This window comes from Puntigrus tetrazona, chromosome 20, assembly GCF_018831695.1.
Source record: "Puntigrus tetrazona isolate hp1 chromosome 20, ASM1883169v1, whole genome shotgun sequence".
Classification (NCBI taxonomy): Eukaryota; Metazoa; Chordata; class Actinopteri; order Cypriniformes; family Cyprinidae; genus Puntigrus; species Puntigrus tetrazona.
In genome coordinates this window covers 5,789,168-5,796,438 of record NC_056718.1, presented here as the reverse complement: position 1 = coordinate 5,796,438, position 7,271 = coordinate 5,789,168, and the positions used below count along the sequence as shown (strand labels likewise).

At 39.4% G+C, this 7,271-nt stretch overlaps 2 non-coding genes across 2 annotated transcripts; both read left to right on the top strand.

The window, feature by feature from the left end:
- Positions 1–1,659: 1,659 nt before the first annotated feature.
- Positions 1,660–1,771, top strand: trnal-uaa. The gene is made up of 2 exons: positions 1,660–1,697; positions 1,726–1,771. It is a non-coding gene; the product is annotated as a tRNA-Leu (tRNA).
- A 3,428-nt stretch (positions 1,772–5,199) lies between these two features.
- trnal-caa lies at positions 5,200–5,311 on the top strand. The gene is made up of 2 exons: positions 5,200–5,237; positions 5,266–5,311. It is a non-coding gene; the product is annotated as a tRNA-Leu (tRNA).
- Positions 5,312–7,271: the final 1,960 nt, after the last annotated feature.

Here is a 7,271-nt window from a genome sequence, read left to right as displayed (position 1 = left end):
ACTGAAAGAAGTGTTGAGACACAGAAAATGTAAACATTTTTTTGGCGAGTGGTTTAAACGTTCAACTTATTGCCAAGTCAACATATTTTGCTGCTACAAATTACATTTGTTGAATTACTGTTCATACAGCACATATCGCATGTCAGAATGGCCGAGTGGTCTAAGGCGCCAGACTCAAGGTATTTTCACCTTCTCAGTTGATGAGGTTTCTGGTCTCCAAATGGAGCGTGGGTTCAAATCCCACTTCTGACAAAGGGTCTTTTGTAACTGGAAGAAGTGTTGAGATAGTAAAAATTTCAATTTCAGCCTTGCCAGTTGATAAGGTTTCTGCTCTCCACATAGTGGCATGGGTTCAAATCTGGCTTCAGACAAAGTCTGAAAATCGAATAAACGCTGATGCCTTAAGTGTAATAGTAGGCATTTCTGCTTTTGCACAGTATCCCATTTTGGTCTACAAATGAAGATGTGGCTACAAATCACACTTCTGTCAAAGGGCTTTGATAACTGAAAGAAGTGTTGAGACACAGAAAATGTAAACATTTTTTTGGCGAGTGGTTTAAAGCGGTTCAACTTATTGCCAAGTCAACATATTTTGCTGCTACAAATTACATTTGTTGAATTACTGTTCATACAGCAAAACTTGCATGTCAGAATGGCCGAGTGGTCTAAGGCGCCAGACTCAAGGCATTTTCACCTTGTCAGTTGATGAGGTTTCTGGTCTCCAAATGGAGCGTGGGATCAAATCCACTTCCGACAAAGGATCTTTTGTAACTGGAAGAAGTGTTGAGATAGTCAAAATTTCAATTTCAGCCTTGCCAGTTGATAAGGTTTCTGCTCTCCACATAGTTGCATGTGTTCAAATCTGGCTTCAGACAAAGTCTGAAAATCGAATAACTGTTGATGCCTTAACTGTAATAGTAGGCATTTCTGCTTTTGCACAGTATCCCATTTTGGTCTACAAATGAAGATGTGGCTTCAAATCACACTTCTGTCAAAAGGGGCTTTGATAACTGAAAGAAGTGTTGAGACACAGAAAATGTAAACATTTTTTTGGCCGAGTGGTTTAAACGGTTCAACTTATTGCCAAGTCAACATATTCTGCTGCTACAAATTACATTTGTTGAATTACTGTTCATACAACACATATTGCATGTCAGAATGGCCGAGTGGTCTAAGGCGCCAGACTCAAGGCATTTTCACCTTCTCAGTTGATGAGGTTTCTGTTCTCCAAATGGAGCGTGGGTTCAAATCCCACTTCTGACAAAGGGTCTTCTGTAACTGGAAGAAGTGTTGAGATAGTAAAAATTTCAATTTCAGCCTTGCCAGTTGATAAGGTTTCTGCTCTCCACATAGTGGCACGGGTTCAAATCTGGCTTCAGACAAAGTCTGAAAATCGAATAAATGCTGATGCCTTAACTGTAATAGTAGGCATTTCTGCTTTTGCTCAGTATCCCATTTTGGTCTACAAATGAAGATGTGGCTTCAAATCACACTTCTGTCAAATGGTCTTTGATAACTGAAAAGAAGTGTTGAGACACAGAAATTGTAAACATTTTTTTGGCCGAGTGGTTTAAACGGTTCAACTTATTGCCAAGTCAACATATTTTGCTGCTACAAATTACATTTGTTGAATTACTGTTCATACAGCAAAACTTGCATGTCAGAATGGCTGAGTGGTCTAAGGCGCCAGACTTAAGGCATTTTCACCTTCTCAGTTGATGAGGTTTCTGGTCTCCAATTGGAGGCGTGGGTTCAAATCCCACTTCTGACAAAGGGTCTTTTGTAACTGGAAGAAGTGTTGAGATAGTAAAAATTTCAATTTCAGCCTTGCCAGTTGATAAGGTTTCTGCTCTCCACATAGTGGCATGGGTTCAAATCTGGCTTCAGACAAAGTCTGAAAATCGAATAAATGCTGATGCCTTAACTGTAATAGTAGGCGTTTCTGCTTTTGCACAGTATTCCATTTTGGTCTACAAATGAAGATGTGGCTTCAAATCACACTTCTGTCAAAAGGGCTTTGATAACTGAAAGAAGTGTTGAGACACAGAAAATGTAAACATTTTTGGCCGAGTGGTTTAAGCGGTTCAACTTATTGCCAAGTCAACATATTTTGCTGCTACAAATTACATTTGTTGAATTACTGTTCATACAGCACATATCGCATGTCAGAATGGCTGAGTGGTCTAAGGCGCCAGACTCAAGGCATTTTCACCTTCTCAGTTGATGAGGTTTCTGGTCTCCAAATGGAGGTGTGGGTTCAAATCCACTTCTGACAAAGGTTCTTTTGTAACTGGAAGAAGAGTTGAGACAGTAAAATTTCAATTTCAGCCTTGCCAGTTGAGAAGGTTTGTGCTCTCCACATAGTGGTATGGATTCAAATCTGGCTTCAGACAAAGTCTGAAAATCGAATAAATGCTGATGCCTTAACTGTAATAGTAGGCATTTCTGCTTTTGCACAGTATCCCATTTTGGTCTACAAATGAAGATGTGGCTTCAAATCACACTTCTGTCAAAAGGGGCTTTGATAACTGAAAAGAAGTGTTGAGACACAGAAAATGTAAACATTTTTTTGGCAGAGTGGTTTAAACGGTTCAACTTATTGTCAAGTCAACATATTTTGCTGCTACAAATTACATTTGTTGAATTACTGTTCATACAGCACATATCGCATGTCAGAATGGCTGAGTGGTGTAAGGCGCCAGACTCAAGGCATTTCACCTTCTCAGTTGATGAGGTTTCTGTTCTCCAAATGGAGCGTGGGTTCAAATCCCACTTCTGACAAAGGAGTCTTTTGTAATTGGAAGAAGTGTTGAGATAGTAAAAATTTCAATTTCAGCCTTGCCAGTTGATAAGGTTTCTGCTCTCCACATAGTTGCATGTGTTCAAATCTGGCTTCAGACAAAGTCTGAAAATCGAATAACTGTTGATGCCTTAACTGTAATAGTAGGCATTTCTGCTTTACACAGTATCCCATTTTGGTCTACAAATGAAGATGTGGCTTCAAATCACACTTCTGTCAAAAGGGGCTTTGATAACTGAAAGAAGTGTTGAGACACAGAAAATGTAAACATTTTTTTGGCCGAGTGGTTTAAACGGTTCAACTTATTGCCAAGTCAACATATTTTGCTGCTACAAATTACATTTGTTGAATTACTGTTCATACAGCAAAATTTGCATGTCAGAATGGCCGAGTGGTCTAAGGCGCCAGACTCAAGGCATTTTCACCTTCTCAGTTGATGAGGTTTCTGTTCTCCAAATGGAGCGTGGGTTCAAATCCACTTCTGACAAAGGGTCTTTTGTAACTGGAAGAAGTGTTGAGATAGTAAAAATTTCAATTTCAGCCTTGCCAGTTGATAAGGTTTCTGCTCTCCACATAGTGGCACGGGTTCAAATCTGGCTTCAGACAAAGTCTGAAAATCGAATAAATGCTGATGCCTTAACTGTAATAGTAGGCATTTCTGCTTTTGCACAGTATCCCATTTTGGTCTACAAATGAAGATGTGGCTTCAAATCACACTTCTGTCAAAAGGGGCTTTGATAACTGAAAGAAGTGTTGAGACACAGAAAATGTAAACATTTTTTTGGCCGAGTGGTTTAAACAGGTTCAACTTATTGCCAAGTCAACATATTTTGCTGCTACAAATTACATTTGTTGAATTACTGTTGATACAGCACATATTGCATGTCAGAATGGCCGAGTGGTCTAAGGCGCCAGACTCAAGGCATTTTCACCTTCTTAGTTGATGAGGTTTCTGGTCTCCAAATGGAGCGTGGGATCAAATCCACTTCCGACAAAGGTTCTTTTGTAACTGGAAGAAGTGTTGAGATAGTCAAAATTTCAATTTTAGCCTTGCCAGTTGATAAGGTTTCTGCTCTCCACATAGTTGCATGTGTTCAAATCTGGCTTCAGACAAAGTCTGAAAATCGAATAAACGCTGATGCCTTAACTGTAATAGTAGGCATTTCTGCTTTTGCACAGTATCCCATTTTGGTCTACAAATGAAGATGTGGCTTCAAATCACACTTCTGTCAAAAGGGCTTTGATAACTGAAAAAGAAGTGTTGAGACACAGAAAATGTAAACATTTTTTTGGCCGAGTGGTTTAAGCAGTTCAACTTATTGCCAAGTCAACATATTTTGCTGCTACAAATTACAATTGTTAAATTACTGTTCATACAGCAAAACTTGCATGTCAGAATGGCTGAGTGCTCTAAGGCGCCAGATTCAAGGCATTTTCACCTTCTCAGTTGATGAGGTTTCTGGTCTCCAAATGGAGGCGTGGGTTCAAATCCACTTCTGACAAAGGTTCTTTTGTAATTGGAAGAAGTGTTGAGATAGTCAAAATTTCAATTTCAGCCTTGCCAGTTGATAAGGTTTCTGCTCTCCACATAGTTGCATGTGTTCAAATCTGGCTTCAGACAAAGTCTGAAAATCGAATAAATGTTGATGCCGTAAATGTAATAGTAGGCATTTCTGCTTTTGCACAGTGTCCCATTTTGGTCTACAAATGAAGATGTGGCTTCAAATCACACTTCTGTCAAATGGTCTTTGATAACTGAAAGAAGTGTTGAGACACAGAAATTGTATTTTTTTTTTTGGCCGAGTGGTTTAAGCGGTTCAACTTATTGCCAAGTCAACATATTTTGCTGCTACAAATTACATTTGTTGAATTACTGTTCATACAGCAAAACTTGCATGTCAGAATGGCCGAGTGGTCTAAGGCGCCAGACTCAAGGCATTTTCACCTTCTCAGTTGATGAGGTTTCTGGTCTCTAAATGGAGGTGTGGGTTCAAATCCCACTTCTGACAAAAGGTCTTTTGTAACTGGAAGAAGTGTTGAGATAAAAATTTCAATTTCAGCCTTGCCAGTTGATAAGGTTTCTGCTCTCCACATAGTGGCACGGGTTCAAATCTGGCTTCAGACAAAGTCTGAAAATCGAATAAATGCTGATGCCTTAACTGTAATAGTAGGCATTACTGCTTTTTGCACAGTATCCCATTTTGGTCTACAAATGAAGATGTGGCTTCAAATCACACTTCTGTCAAATGGTCTTTGATAACTGAAAGAAGTGTTGAGACACAGAAATTGTAAACATTTTTGGCGAGTGGTTGAAACAGTTCAACTTATTGCCAAGTCAACATATTTTGCTGCTACAAATTACATTTGTTGAATTACTGTTCATACAGCAAAACTTGCATGTCAGAATGGCCGAGTGGTCTAAGGCGCCAGACTCAAGGCACTTTCACCTTCTCAGTTGATGAGGTTTCTGGTCTCCAAATGGAGGCGTGGGTTCAAATCCCACTTCTGACAAAGGTTCTTTTGTAATTGGAAGAAGTGTTGAGATAGTAAAAATTTCAATTTCAGCCTTGCCAGTTGATAAGGTTTCTGCTCTCCACATAGTGGCATGGGTTCAAATCTGGCTTCAGACAAAGTCTGAAAATCGAATAACTGTTGATGCCTTAACTGTAATAGTAGGCATTTCTGCTTTGCACAGTATCCCATTTTGGTCTACAAATGAAGATGTGGCTTCAAATCACACTTCTGTCAAAGGGGCTTTGATAACTGAAAGAAGTGTTGAGACACAGAAAATGTAAACATTTTTTGGCAGTGGTTTAAACGGTTCAACTTATTGCCAAGTCAACATATTTTGCTGCTACAAATTACATTTGTTGAATTACTGTTCATACAGCAAAATTTGCATGTCAGAATGGCTGAGTGGTCTAAGGCGCCAGACTCAGGCATTTTCACCTTCTCAGTTGATGAGGTTTCTGGTCTCCCAAGCGGAGGCGTGGGTTCAAATCCACTTCTGACAAAGCTTCTTTTGTAACTGGAAGAAGTGTTGAGATAGTAAAAATTTCAATTTCAGCCTTGCCAGTTGATAAGGTTTCTGCTCTCCACATAGTGGCATGGGTTCAAATCTGGCTTCAGACAAAGTCTGAAAATCGAATAAACGCTGATGCCTTAAGTGTAATAGTAGGCATTTCTGCTTTTGCACAGTATCCCATTTTGGTCTACAAATGAAGATGTGGCTACAAATCACACTTCTGTCAAAAGGGCCTTTGATAACTGAAAGAAGTGTTGAGACACAGAAAATGTAAACATTTTTTTGGCGAGTGGTTTAAACGGTTCAACTTATTGCCAAGTCAACATATTTTGCTGCTACAAATTACATTTGTTGAATTACTGTTCATACAGCAAAACTTGCATGTCAGAATGGCCGAGTGGTCTAAGGCGCCAGACTCAAGGCATTTTCACCTTGTCAGTTGATGAGGTTTCTGGTCTCCAAATGGAGCGTGGGATCAAATCCACTTCCGACAAAGGATCTTTGTAACTGGAAGAAGTGTTGAGATAGTCAAAATTTCAATTTCAGCCTTGCCAGTTGATAAGGTTTCTGCTCTCCACATAGTTGCATGTGTTCAAATCTGGCTTCAGACAAAGTCTGAAAATCGAATAACTGTTGATGCCTTAACTGTAATAGTAGGCATTTCTGCTTTTACACAGTATCCCATTTTGGTCTACAAATGAAGATGTGGCTTCAAATCACACTTCTGTCAAAGGGGCTTTGATAACTGAAAGAAGTGTTGAGACACAGAAAAATGTAAACATTTTTTTGGCCGAGTGGTTTAAACGGTTCAACTTATTGCCAAGTCAACATATTTTGCTGCTACAAATTACATTTGTTGAATTACTGTTCATACAGCACATATCGCATGTCAGAATGGCCGAGTGGTCTAAGGCGCCAGACTCAAGGTATTTTCACCTTCTCAGTTGATGAGGTTTCTGGTCTCCAAATGGAGCGTGGGTTCAAATCCACTTCTGACAAAGGGTCTTTGTAACTGGAAGAAGTGTTGAGATAGTAAAAATTTCAATTTCAGCCTTGCCAGTTGATAAGGTTTCTGCTCTCCACATAGTGGCACGGGTTCAAATCTGGCTTCAGACAAAGTCTGAAAATCGAATAAATGTTGATGCCGTAAATGTAATAGTAGGCATTTCTGCTTTTGCACAGTATCCCATTTTGGTCTACAAATGAAGATGTGGCTTCAAATCACACTTCTGTCAAAAGGGGCTTTGATAACTGAAAGAAGTGTTGAGACACAGAAAATGTAAACATTTTTTGGCCGAGTGGTTTAAACGGTTCAACTTATTGTCAAGTCAACATATTTTGCTGCTACAAATTACATTTGTTGAATTACTGTTCATACAGCACATATCGCATGTCAGAATGGCTGAGTGGTGTAAGGTGCCAGACTCAAGGCATTTTCACCTTCTC